Source organism: Nannobrachium achirus (genome assembly GCF_963921795.1).
Source record: "Nannobrachium achirus genome assembly, contig: SCAFFOLD_449, whole genome shotgun sequence".
Lineage (NCBI taxonomy): Eukaryota > Metazoa > Chordata > Actinopteri > Myctophiformes > Myctophidae > Nannobrachium > Nannobrachium achirus.
Genome location: NW_027664657.1, coordinates 28,982 through 43,329, shown reverse-complemented (window position 1 = coordinate 43,329; position 14,348 = coordinate 28,982). Strand labels below are relative to the sequence as shown.

Here is a 14,348-nt window from a genome sequence, read left to right as displayed (position 1 = left end):
TTTTGAGCCACACTGGCATTGATGAACAGTAACCAAGGATGCTTACTTGTGTACTCAAGTATTATTATTATTTTTTGCCTGCACTCTTCTTTCACTCCACTATTTAAACTGAAATGTTTTACTTTTACAGTTCTAGGAAGGGACTGAAAATGTACTATTTATATAGTTTGATTCTTTAAATGTTTTGGTATGCATTGGTCTTAAAAGATAATGTACTTTGTAATTTGTACTTTTGAATACCGGTACTTAGTAGAATATTAGTAGCCTATTTACTTCACTACAAGGTTTAGATATTTTTGTTAAGTTCTTATCGGACACCACTGCGAGATGGGTCTTAGTCTTAGACAACCAGTCACCCTTTATTTTACAGTAATGTAAGTAATGCTTTCCTCTTTTGTTTTAAATGCATTTCAACAGTATAGTCATGTTTTGTACAGAAAGTATGCTGTCATTATTACACTCTAATCATCTTGACACATTCTTTGTTTATGAAACGGTTCAACTTTTTATTTTAAATCACAGCAGGAGACAAAGGTAAGAGTTTGTTACAACATGCTCTCTTTGATGTATCTCCTAAGAATGTGTGCCCTCCATAGAGGTAATATGTTAAATACATGGATTGACATATCCAAAATGATGCAACAGCTCTGGACCTTAAATTCATCATGCACGTGTCTTGACTGAAGTCAACAGTTGCCCCTTGCTGTATAGTACAGGGGTTAAAGTTCTCAGTCCTGGGGACTGATTTCAGTCTTGAGGATTCCATAGGGGCTATAGTAACCCCATGTAGACCAGGGGATAATACTGATTATTTTTTTACCTTTTTTTACCCTGTAATGTAAAGTTAAAGTTCCAGTTCCATATACATTGACATGACATTCATAATGTGTGTGTATTGGTATAAATGTATATGGGCTAATACTGTAAAGATATAGTTCTACAGTCAGATACACTTCCTTCCAAAGTGCTGCTGGTAGCCAGCAAAAAAGCAACAAGATTGTGGTATAAAAGTGACCCTCCAACTTGTGAGCAGTGGCTGTGCATTGTGGAGGAAATATATGTGATGGAGAGATTTACACACAAACTCAGGATACAAGAAGAACTGTTCCTTGAGAAAAGGGAGAAATGGACTGAATATAAAACCCAACAGAATGACACCACAAATGTCTGACATGGACTAAAATGTGATAACCAAATGATGTAATAATGTTGATAAAAATAGAAAGAAAGTACTACAGAAAATCTAATGGAAAAACCTTTGCAGAGTGAAAGTGTGCTTAAACGACAGTCTCTCTCCAAACCATCAACACGCAAGGCAACAGCTGTTTAAGCACAATACAATATTCTCTATGCACAGCAGCCATATTGGAAAGAAAAGGGCTTCAGTTCAGGGACACTAATGGTTCCTTTAGGAGGTTTCAAATATGGCCCTTACCCTTACGGGTGTGTAACTCAGGTACAATTGGTTCCATTGGTACACTCAAGAGTTATGGGGGTCCTTGAAATTAAAATGTTTGAGAACCACTAAATGGAACAGAACCTGAGATAGTCGGGGGCCTTAAGGGGAGAAAATATACATTTCCTGCAAATCAGTCTAAAAGTGCCCAATTTTGCACAGATGTAGCCCAGTAGTACATGCTCATGATTTAGCTAGGGCGCCCGAGTTTGCAACCTTTGGGGTCACCACAGTGGCCAAATCAAGTTGGGCTCCTATCGACTTTCTATACAGGAGGAAAATACCCAGAAAAAAATCTGCTTTAAGTAGGATGTGAGGGTTCTAACTAGAGGTTTGTCATGATTCTGAATCCATTGCAAGCCTTTGTTTTGCACAAAAAAAAACATTCCTTGGGCTACAAATGGCCCCACAAAACGATGGTTTAGTGATGAGTCATCATCTTTTCACAGTTTGGTGGGTGTTTTGTGGGGCCACCTCCCTGACAATAACGATGGGACCACAATTCTTATATGAGACGATTCTAAGATGACCCAATGTTATTCTCATAGAAAATGAACTTCCGTGACCCAGGAGATGAACCAGTGACGTCAGTACTCTATTAAGACGTGAGGTTGATTCTACAAAAGCCTAATAAAACGGTTTTCAGAAAAAACCTATGTTGCTATGTATCGTTGTTAGGCAGAAACCTTACCTCCATATTATGTTTTGTTTTCCATAAAATTAGCAGATTGCAAGCTTTTAGATCTGCTACTTTAGAATTATAATCCTGAAAAGTTTTGGACATGAGGTTTCCACCCATAGATGCTTTACCAGTTTTAATGGTTAATTAGTGTACTGTACGTGGTAAGACCTGTGAAGGAAATTAGTAAGGTCTCTGGGAGTGGGACATATCATCTGTAGGGCTGTGTGCTCTCTGGGGGCGTACAGTATGGATGATCTTCTCCTCTGTCACCACTGGGGTTTTCCATGTGTGTCTGAAGACATTAAAAAAAGACATGCATACTTGTTAACTGACATCTCCAAGTTTAAAACATCGCTACACTAAATAATAAGTACACCGGATCCATTGTAACACAGGTTCTTTCCTTTCCTAAAAAGTAAGTATTCTGGAGTTAAAATGCTTCCACCCGACAGCAACAATATAATATAATAAACTCAATAGTTATTACAGTGATAATATATCGAATTATCAGTACACATTTAATGCAAAAATAAAGAATGGCAATACCTCTAATGAACGTGGAAAAAATATCTTTCTCACATTTCAACTTAAAAGAGGTGTAGCTATAAAATGTGTAAATGTGCAACTCTTAGATCCTATTTTTAATATCTAACCCTTGACAGCCATTCATTCAAACAGAAAAGCAGCTGTATTGAAAATATTTTTTTTTCTCGCACATAATGCAGGACACAGCTCCTGCTATTTAGGCCATGGCTATACGGAGCTGGATTTTTCATATATCCCGGTTTTTCAGATATCCAGATAGAAAAATATCTAGGTCCACACGAGAAAGATATCTAGGTCTAAAATAATCTGAGTCCCCAGACCTCCACTGGGGGACAAGCACACACACAGTTAAGTCTTAAGAGATATCCGGGTACCGTGTCTACACAGATCCAGAGAATATCCAGCTTTGCGGCCGAAATATCCAGCTTAATGTGGCTGCAGCCCCAACAGCACAAAAAATGTCTAGCTTCAGAAATATCCAGCTCTGTGTAGCCATGGCCTAAACCACTTGAACACACCTATTCTGGGGGGAACATTACTAAAAATGGCAGATCTACAAGCTCACAGTGAGCTGCAATGCAACAAGTTGAGAACTTATATGTGCTATTTTAGGCAAAGAAAGTTGGTGTAGATGGAAGAAAGCGGCCCATGTAGGGAAGTCTAGAGCAGGGGTCAGCAATCTTTTTGAAATGAAGTGCCATGTTTTTATTTTCTAGATAGTCAGTGTGCCATGTCAACATGTTTAATGACACGCCATCAAAAATTCAGACACATTTTGAGTGTCAGGAAATTGTTATAATGATCATTATAGACTCAAGCAATAACCCATCTATTTCGAGAGTTCAGGGTTTTAGTGAATGTAGAATTATGTGCAGGATGTAATTTGTGCAAATTATGTGACTTAATTTAATTGACCACATAAAAAAAAACATGTGATTTTAAAATAAAAACCCTCTCTCTCACACTTCTGCCAGTGTGCCAGTGATCACCCTCCCCTGTGCCATTGTTGTGCCTAAGGTTGCCTACCCCTGGTCTAGTGGGTTTAAGTGGCTACCTTTACACATTTCTGCCAGGAAGAGTTGCAGAGGGAACTGAATCACTGTTAATTGAGACAGACTGAATCAGCATGGCACTGCTGGTCTAGACTTACCTCTGAGAATATCCCCATCCTGGTTGGGGTAAAAGGCCAGTTTGAAGATGTGGTTCATAATGCTGCGTTCGATAGGCATCTGGACATCTTGCAACTGGTCCTTGCTAGTATACTGCCAGATGGCATCACGGACCATGGCACCATACAGGTAGTGCAGAAAACCCTCCACTGCTGCAGTCTTGTCATCAGCCGCTGTGCATCCCTGGAAGGCTGTGGGGGGAGACAGGGAACAATGCAGTGAGCAATCAGTCTGTTGATTACCTTTAAAAATATATATAAAATACAGAGAAAGTAGCCTATCTACAAGCTCACAATGTGCCTTATTGTGAGTTTGTAGATAGGCTATTTTCACTACTTTTGTGCAACACTTGTATGATGAAGTAGAGCAGTGTTTCTCAAATGGGGGTACGTGTACCCCTAGGGGTACGCAGGGCGGGACCGTACCTATGTTCCCCAGGTTCTATGTTCCCCAGGTTCTATGTTCCCCACTTTCTTACCACCTAACCCTAACCTCACTAAACTAATGCTGTTAGGTGGGGAACATAGAACCTGGGGAACATAGAACCTGGGGAACATAGGTTGGACCCCCGCAGGGAGTACGTCAGAAAAACTAGAAAATGGGAATTAGTACTTTAATATTATGGTAAATGATAAAACATTGACAGAGTTTGTGTGAACCTGCTCATCTGTACATTTCTAAACCAAATAACATCAATACCTTTACTAGTAGTAACAGTTATTTAATAGAAAGCAGTATTTATTTGCCATTTATTTGCCATTATGCTGTTTTATTTTGAACATATTGGCATCGGAACTGGACTTTTGATGTCAATTTTGCAGTAGTCAGGGGAAGGGGGTACATGGCTTCAGAAATCAGTATAAGGGATTACTCCAGCCAAAAAAGATTGAGAACCACTGAAGTAGGGCATTCATTTATGAAAACATAGCACGTTGAATACAAGGTTTCTGCCTGAGAACAAGAATTAGAGAGGGTATGTGTGTACAAAAGAGAGAGGTCATCAGATCAGCCTGTGTCGCCTCTATATAAGAATGTGAATGATGGCTGCATATATGCTGTGTTGTGAATCCACTATAGCCATTTGAAATGTGATGTAATTTTTTGTTCTGCTTGTCCTGCTTCCAAATGTGTAGGAGAAATCCTTAAATTAGAATTAGGCTACTCCAAGGAAAACAGTAAAAGGGTTTCTATAGGCTACACTATACAGTAAATAATAGTCTACCTCCTTTTGAAGACCAACTGCTGTTGATCTTGTTTGATCCAACAGATGTCTAGTATACATCTAAAATACTCTGCAGCACTGCAGATGAGAGAGAGAGAGGTGAACAAATAACAATAAATTCAACTTCCTCGCACAGTGATAAATACACGTGCATAAAAAAACATTGCAGTCCTACGTGTTTTTACCTAAAAATGTTGTCAGGTGATGTAGCCTACACATGATGGAAACATGATGCGACACAAACACTAGGCTACTAAACACACACGTCCCTGTTCTTGATGGTGGTGATTGTGTGTAATATGTGCATGGCACGCAAAAACGACTTCCAAACTCAATTAATTCACTGAAAGTTTCTTCAGAAAGTCATAGATTGCTTACATTCATGGTTATTTTCCAGTAGGCAACCTTATGTCCATTGCGAGTCCAGTCACAGAGGCTGACTGACTGTTCTGTGGACATAAGGTGCTCTTTTCCCATAGTACACAAGACCTGGCTTAAACAAATCCTCTCTTAACCCTAATAAAACTAACATAACCATCTCAACATAATGCATTTTTATGCATTTCTGACTAGAAGCCCAATATTCTAGGACCATTCCTATATATTATCAAACTTATCCGCCAAAAGTTATTCGCGACCTACCTGTTGTTATGAAGGGGGGAAAATACCTTATACAAAGCATTCACCATTCAAGCTTCTAGCGCCCTCTACTGTTGACCGGTGGTCACTACTATGGAAGAAGCAAATGATTGGCGCAGAATCCTACAAAAATACATTATTAATTATTAATTATAATTGTTACGTTTTTGGAAAATAGTATAGATCTACTAGGACATTTTGTGAACAAATAATAACAATAATAATAAGTACGCTCTTGCACGTTTGGATATAACCTCGCGATACCAGGCTTTCTCGCGAGGATGAGTTGTTTACAAATGAAAATGCCTCAGCGTCGCGCAGCGTTCCTATTGGTCCGCTGCGCTCGGCAGCGGACCAATAGGGACAGCGCTCGAGCATCCTTCCTGTTTCAAACAGGTGTTCTTCGGATGATAACGTTAGAACGTCAGTGCTCATCTGGACTTCATTGAGAACAGACGTGCATCTTAGCGGCTCCACCAGAGACGTTACTGACGAACTACTGCTGACTGCTTGTTTACATCGACGCCTGTCGTCCATCTGTTGCTGTTGTTTCACCGGTCATTTCAACTTTTAATTTGATATTTTCAAACATTTGATAACACTTCTTTTTGGATCCCTAGTCTTCAGCTTGACCAACTGAACTCAGGTAAGTAAGTTTGCTCTTGTTAACGACACACACACACACACACACACACACACACACACACACACACACACACACACACACACACACACACACAGGGGCTTGTTTGTCGTTAATTTACACAGAGGCCTGTTTGCAACAGTTGTGGGTCATTTTCAACCATATTTTGGTTTGAGTACACTGTTGTGGTTTGAAGAAGCACTTTGAAGAAGTACTTGACAATGAAGAACACCCAGCCACAGGACGCAGTCGCCGCCTACTCAAGGCTCCATGAACAACATCCATGCCAGCCTCTTCTGACAGACGACCAGAAAGTCGAGCTGCGCAACCGCAACTGCAACATGGAGGTCAACGAGAGGAAGGGGAAGGCAGCCCGGAAGATGAAGTTCATCATGGCCGAGTTGTTGCAGTCAGAGAAGGCCTACGTGAGAGATCTGCGTGGTCTGGAGACATACTGGTGGGAGATGGCCAGTGGGCTTGAGGAGGAGGTACCTGCAGGCATCCGCAACAAGCAACACATCATCTTTGGTAACATCCAGGAGATATATGACTTTCATAGCAATATTTTCCTGAGTGAGTTGACCAACTGTGAGCTACCAGAGGATGTGGGACACTGCTTTGCTACCTGGGCTGATGGGTTCCACATGTATGTGAACTACTGTAAGAACAAAGTTGACTCCAGTCAACTCTTACTGGAACACGCTGGAACCTTCTTTGATGACATCCGGCAGAAACATGGCCTGGGCTTCGCTAGTTCCATCGACTCCTACCTCATCAAGCCTGTGCAGAGAATCACCAAGTACCAGCTACTGCTCAAGGACTTGCTGTCTTGCTGTGAGGATGGAGAGGGAGGAGAGCTTGCGGATGCTCTTGAGTTGATGCTGAGTGTGCCTAAGAAGGCGAATGATGCCATGAACATCGCCATGTTGGACGGTTTTGATGACAACATGGATGTCCAGGGGGACTTGATTGTTCATGGCAGTTTCCAGGTGTGGAACCCCAAGACTCTAATCCGGAAGGTTCGCAACCACCACGTGTTCCTGTTCCAGAACTCGCTGGTCTTCAGCAAGGAGATCAGGGACTCAGCTGGCAGAACTAAGTACAGGTATGTGAATAAAGTACTGACATCCGAGTTGGGGGTGACAGAGCACATTCGAGGGGACCCCTGTAAGTTTGCTCTGTGGGCAGGAAGGACCCCCGCCTCTCACAACCATACTGTACTTACGGCATCCAGCTTGAAGGCCAAACAGGAGTGGGTTAAGAACATCCAGGAGAGAATGACACCCCTGAAGGAGCCTCTTCACCTGCAGCCTCAGGCCTCGCTGCAGTCCAGCCGTCCAGGTCCACGTCCGATGCTGTGGAAATGGCTGACCAGCTGCGTACGCAGACCCAGCCGGTGACAGCTCTGGGCTCGCCAGGGAGATCCTATTTCTTAATATGCAGCTAGTTTGTGGGAAAGATCCCTCAGGATGTGGGTGAAGGCAGAGCTTAAATACAAAGTCTTTGAAGAGTGTAGGACTCGGCGGGGAGCCGAGTCTGGATAGCGGGAGCTGCTGAGACCGGGTTAGTGGAGTTGAGGCTTGCTGGAGTTTCCTCCTTGATGTCCATATTGTAGGGTCAGAGGTCGGTGTGTGGCGAACGGGTAAGAAACCACATACATAAATGCATCTGTCTGTCTTGTCAGTCGTGTACCACACAGGAGGTTCCCCGGACTGGAGGTCGGGTCCCCCCAGTCAAAGTTGGTCAGTCGAGCCTATCTCCTGATCGCTACTGTTGCGTGTGGACGCGCTTCCAGGAAGGGGAACGACTAACACAGGCTATTTGTGTAACCTTAGCTGAGGTAAGAACATTTACTTTTTTATGTTACCTTATATGGTTTTTAAAGTTTAACATGAAGTAGTAATTGTCATATATATTAGAAATAGTTTTTGTGAAGATAAGGGGAAAAAATCAACAAAAATCTGTCTGTTTGTTGTGGACTGTGCTGGAGTTTCCCTGGACTTGAGGTGGAGGTCCCCCCCAGTTGAAGTTGGTCAGTCGAGCCTCCCTCCTGATCGCTCCTGGTGCGTGTGGACTTGCATCCAGAAAGGGAACGACTGTTGGCATAGATGGGCTGTACTGTGGCTGCAAGAAAACACTAGGCTATTTGTGTAACCTGAGCTGAGGTAAGAACATTTACTGTTTTCTGTTACCTTATATACTAGTTTTGTTTTACATGAAGTAGTAATGGTCATATTAACAATATGTTTTGTGTTGGCTGACTAGGCCTACTTGGTATTAGAAATAATTGTTTAAGATCTCATTATCATTTTTATAGCACTGAATTTCACCACTTTATAGGGTTTAGATTTTTAACTTCCAAGTCATAATTGTAGGTATTAGAAATATATGTAGTATACTAGTTGTTGTTGTACAAAACTAAAACTAAAAAAACACAAAACTAAAACGAACCAAAAAAAAGTGTCTGTCTATCTAATGTATTTTCACAGGTTTCTACTGACGTGGCTTCATCCTCTCCCTTTGGGGAGTCTGTCCTGCGTGCAGTATGTGTCATCACCACTCTGTTGGCCTGGCGGGCTTGCTCGAGCCGCCCTTCAACCCTGTGATGGTGACTGGCCTTGGCGTCTTGCGGGGCCAGGCTTTAGGTAGCGTCTTGCACCTGAGCCTGTCTGTCTGTCTATGGAGCACCTGGGTGTGGTAGAGATAAAAGCACTCTTCCCACCACCGCAGCAGTAACTGCGATGCCTCCAGCTTGGCCTGGCGCACCATCAATCTAAACACAATTGGCCGTGTTTAGACAATTTACAATTGAGCATTTAGCAGACGCTCTTAACCCAGAGCAACTTAAAATTGGGGTGGAAAGCTGGCTGGATCAAGTGACCGTTCTTTTTGCTGCACTGCAGAAGCTACTGGCAAGTGTATATGGGAGGATGCACACAGTAGTTTATACATCCCCAGCTGTGGAGGTGTTAGTGCAGCAACAAGGACTGAAAGGACACTTGGGGACAGTTGGGAATTGACAACGACTAAATTGGGACTTCTCCGATGGATTGCCGCCGTGTAGTGGCGGAGAAGCTAATGACCCAATGACCCAAGCTTCTGGCAGGTGCTACCATCATGCCGGACAGCTCAAAGGGTATTAGGGATCAGACCAAGAGCAATCCATTGATAAAACTAACATGTTACAGAAATCACCACAAGAAACCAAAGCACTCCAGCAGACGTCCAAGGAGATGCCAGCCACAACAACTGTTGTGCAAGGTTGTATCCCCTCCAAAAGAATCCATTAGAGATGGAGCCTGGTATGTAAGGACTATTATATAAACTGTTATATGACTCATTATACCAATATTCCCTTAGTATTGTTGATGGTGTGCAGACCACCAGGGCTCTGCTGTGAAGGAAACTGAGGTAACACTTTACTTAAAGGTCTATAATGCACTCATTTAAATAACTGGTTATAAATGTTTACAATTATGCATAACAACGTATAAGCTTAGTGGAACAGCACATTGTATTTTTCATTTCAAGGACCTCCAAATTGGTATGCATTTGGCTGCGAACTCTCATCTGAAAAGATTTCTGCCAAGGACCCCCATACATTTACTTACTTATTTATTAAAAAAAATAACCTTTTCTCAAAACGGCAGATCTATGCTCACAATACGTTGTGGTGTGAGCTTGTAGATCGGTTATTTTCAAACAGCCAATGTATTTAGGGTTAAAGCTATTTAAACTGTTTGTGATGCTAATATCAACTAATGTAGCTGGGGAGCCCTTTCAAGGATTCCTGGGGGTCCCCGGAGAACACTTTGAAAACCACTTTATTGTCTGCACTACCTTACAGTCCAAAATGTAGATCAGGCTCAGACTTTCATTGGTAACTAAAATGAGTAAATGTCCTGGTTTTCTGTTCACACCACAGGCTAGAGGAGACCAACTGGAGGAGACAAAAAGAAAACGTCTCACTGAGCTGACCTCCACCCAGCAAAAGCTGTAGCCTACAACCGCACTGCAGACCAGGTGAGAGTGGGCAGCCGCCTATGGCTTTTAGCACTGTAGATTTAACTGACTGGGTTGCAGAGAAGAAAGGGGCAGTCAAGTGTAAAATGATCCTAAAGATTAGTAGGCGTTGGAGTATGTTATGAACTCTGGCGATTCTGTCTGTCTTGGAATGGAACAGCATCATGGCTGAACTGTTAGAAACTGAGAAAGCCTACACCCGAGACCTGCAGGAGTGCCTGGATACATACTTTTGGGAGATGACCAGTGGAGTGCTGGAGGACATACCTGTTGGCATCCTCAACAAGGAACAGGTTGTCTTTGGCAACATCCAGGATATCTGTTACTTCCACAGCAACATTTTCATGGAGGAGTTGGTCAACTGTCAGCTACCGGAAGATGTGGGACAGTGCTTTGTGACCTGGGCTGACAAGTTCAACATGTATGTGAGTTACTTCATGAACAAACCTCACTCCAGTGAACTTATTCGGGAACACGCTGGAAGCTACTTTGACCTCATCCAGCAGAAACATGGTCTGGGCCGGGCCAGTTCTATTGACACCTTCCTCATCAAGCCAGTACAGAGGCTCACCAAGTACCAGCTCCTCCTAAAGGACCTACTGTGTTGCTGTGATGAGGGAGAGGGAGGAGACATTAAGGCTGGCCTGGAGGTGATGTTGCGCTTTCTCAAGAAAGCAAATGATGCCATGACCATCGCCTTGCTGGAGGGTTGTGATGATGTGGATGTCCAGGGGGACTTGATGCTTCATGGCCGTTTTCAGGTGTGGAACCCCAACTCTGTCCTCCATAACGTCCGCAAGTCTCTCAAGCGGAATAGTCACTACCGCCACCTGTTCCTCTTTGAGAGGTCACTGATCTTCTGCAAGGAGATCAAAGACTCCACTGACAGAACCAGATACCAGTACAGCAATAAAGTACTGACTGGTGACTTATGGGTGACTGAGCACAATGAAGGGGACCCCGGTACGTTCATTCTGTGGGCAGGATCAGGAAGGACTCCACCCTTTCACAAGACTCTACTTAAAGCCTCCAGTGTGAAAGAGAAACAGAAGTGGATGAGTAACATCTGGGAGGTGAGCCAGGACAGAATGAAGTCACCTCTTCACCTGGACGACACACCAGCACTGTCCAAACCTCCCAGGAACAGGACAGGACAGATAGCCAATCTACAGCCTCAGGCCTGGCTCTTCTCCCGACACTCCAGCCAACCAGGTCAGAGATTGTATGGATCACTGTGGAAATGGCTGACCAGCCGCAGTAGCAGGCGGAATTAGCAAATAATTGACTGAAACACTTGTATATACTGTATATAATTACATTTGATTGTTGTATTGTATTATGCATTCTTTGTTGTCTTATTACCAGTGATTAATATTGTTTTCATTGTATTATTGTTTATTAATGTCATTATTTATAGTAATTATTGTTGTATATAGTTGTGGTGATGGCAGTAAATAAACCAAGTTCAGTGAACTTGCCAGACTACACATTAAAACCCTGAATCTTAATTGAACTCCACCCATAGGGGTACATTTGCACCTGTACGACCCAGAGGGTCCTGTACAGTACATGTATAGCTAAAGCACATGGATTATAATTTCTGTAGTGCAGTAGTGGAAGAAGTACTCTGATTCTTTACTGGAGTAAAAGTAGTAATACCATAATGTGGAGGTACAATTATACTTATTACAAGTAAAAGTCCTGTAATCAAGCTCACAACATCACAATGCAAGGCGCTGTGAGCTTGTAGATCAGCTATTTTTGAATAGCCAAAGTATAATATAGGCCTTAATTGGGTATGTTTTTTAATTATAATTTAAATCTGCAGAGCAACTAGTAAAGCTGTCTGTCAAGTAATTGTAGTGGTGTAATAGGTACCATATTTGATGGTACAGTATCTTCCACTTATTAGATTATTTCTCATTCACTTATTGAATTCACTCAAACTTATTATTTGAAACTTGTTGGTCACAATACTAATACTTTGTGATATATTTCGGCTACGGTGTAATTTTGACAAAATAGTTTTATTATTAAACAAACAACAAATCAAAATATCAATCAGCATCAATTAATCAATGAGTATAATAATAATGTGACTGCTGTGATTCTTCAATTTCCTGCAGTTTCATTTATTGAAGGAAATTAGCTCAAGTTAGAAATCTACATTTCCTTACACAGGACACTCAAGAAAACTGGACGTGCACCGTGGTCGACGACCCCCAGAATCCCTGGGTGATACTGGGGACATGGGGAGGGTGCCAGACTGCCAGTGAAGGATGCCTCACCGGGAGAAGCATCCCAACAGCCACAGGTGAGTTGGTTTCTGTGTTTGACCGACGATTCAAACTGACTCCTCTCTTTCGCCTTCCCCAGTGCAGGTCACCACCAAGAAGAAGGTTACCGTCACCAAGAAGGAGCGAGGACCCATGATGGAGTGGTGGAAGTATGTACATACATCTCACTTGTCACTTGTTCTCATGGTTCTCATGGGTTTGTTATTTTAATACATAGTACATTTTTGTTGACCACAAATGTTTAAGAATGTTTTATTAGATATGATAGCATGTTGTATAAATAGATGACAAAACAACAAACCTAGGTTCGTTGTTTTTACCTGGAATTTCTTTGAGGCACTACATTGTTCTCTCTGTACTGTATTTATGTGACTATTTAACTTTAGTTTGCTTATTCCCATCTCACACTTTCTTGCAGGAGTATGCAAGGCTTCCTCCAATACATCTGCCAAAGTACGGCGTTGGGCGAGCACGGGAGGCCAAAACTAAAAACCTGCAAAGGAGAATGCCTGCCAACAGGAAAGGCCACCAACAGCCAAACACCACTTTCTGGTAAGTACACATTTATTACAGGTCCAGATCTCTTTTTTTCCCCCCTCTGCATTAAATCTCTTCATCAAAATTAGCCAATCTACAAGTTCCCAACGTGACGCGTTGTGAGCATGCATAATTTCTATTTTTCCCGAAAGCTTGCCCCGTGCTCATCAGGACACTCAATACGGACACTCATTCATCCACACAAAGCCAGACATAGGAGCGGTTAGTACCGCACAAAAATGGTGTTGTCTGTTGAAGTGAACTGATTGACCAGTGATATGGTATATGTGTGTAGCCTACATTTACCACCACCAACCTCCATGTGCATATCGTTGTCGAGTGGAAACCTTGTACAGTATGTCCAAGACCTTTTGTTTTGTATTTATCGTTTTAAAAATGAACTAAACTAGTGAAAATAGCAGATCTACAAGCACACAGCCTCACGGTGTGAGGCGTTGTTCACAGTTCACTGTTGTTCACAGTTCACTGTTTTCACTACTTTTGTGCGACGGCCTTGTATGATGAAGTAGGGCTTTACTTTGCGAAAAAATGAACACATTTTAAACTTCGAGATACGAGGTTTCTGCTTGACAGTGACGATATGTGGGTTCACTATAAGTAACATAGTTAATAGTTACATTGTACTCAAATGGTGTATTCCAACAATGTGTAAACCACCAAATAGTCTAATTTGTTATTCATTTTATAACTACAATTCAAAATTAAATATTATCCTTGATATTTTTTTCTGTTTTTATTTCATTAAGGAGAGAGCTTACCGAAGTATACAGGCACCAGAAAAAACATGATGTGATAGCCATAAGTATTATTGTTATGTATTGTATCTGCACATCTTGATCAAATTAAAATAAATAATAATGTAATAAGTATACAATAGCTTAAATGTTGAGTTGTAGTTATAAAATGAATAATTATTTTGTTTGAATACGTAGTATGTAACTATCTTAGTTGTGGCGAGACATAACTTACTCTATGTATGCTTTATTCATGTGTTTTTTTTAATTAGCAAGATATGTATGTATTGTAGTGTAGACAGGGCTGGACATTGATACTAACACCTGTGTTTCTTCTCCAGGCACAGAGACCACCTTCTGCCTGCATCGCATTCGCCAC

At 41.9% G+C, this 14,348-nt stretch overlaps 1 long non-coding RNA gene across 1 annotated transcript; it reads right to left on the bottom strand.

The window, feature by feature from the left end:
* Positions 1-674: 674 nt before the first annotated feature.
* On the bottom strand, positions 675-5,501 carry LOC308280872. The gene is made up of 3 exons (XR_013961788.1): positions 5,454-5,501; positions 3,835-4,044; positions 675-2,430 (listed from the first exon to the last, which is right to left on the bottom strand). It is a non-coding gene; the product is annotated as an uncharacterized lncRNA (long non-coding RNA).
* Positions 5,502-14,348: the final 8,847 nt, after the last annotated feature.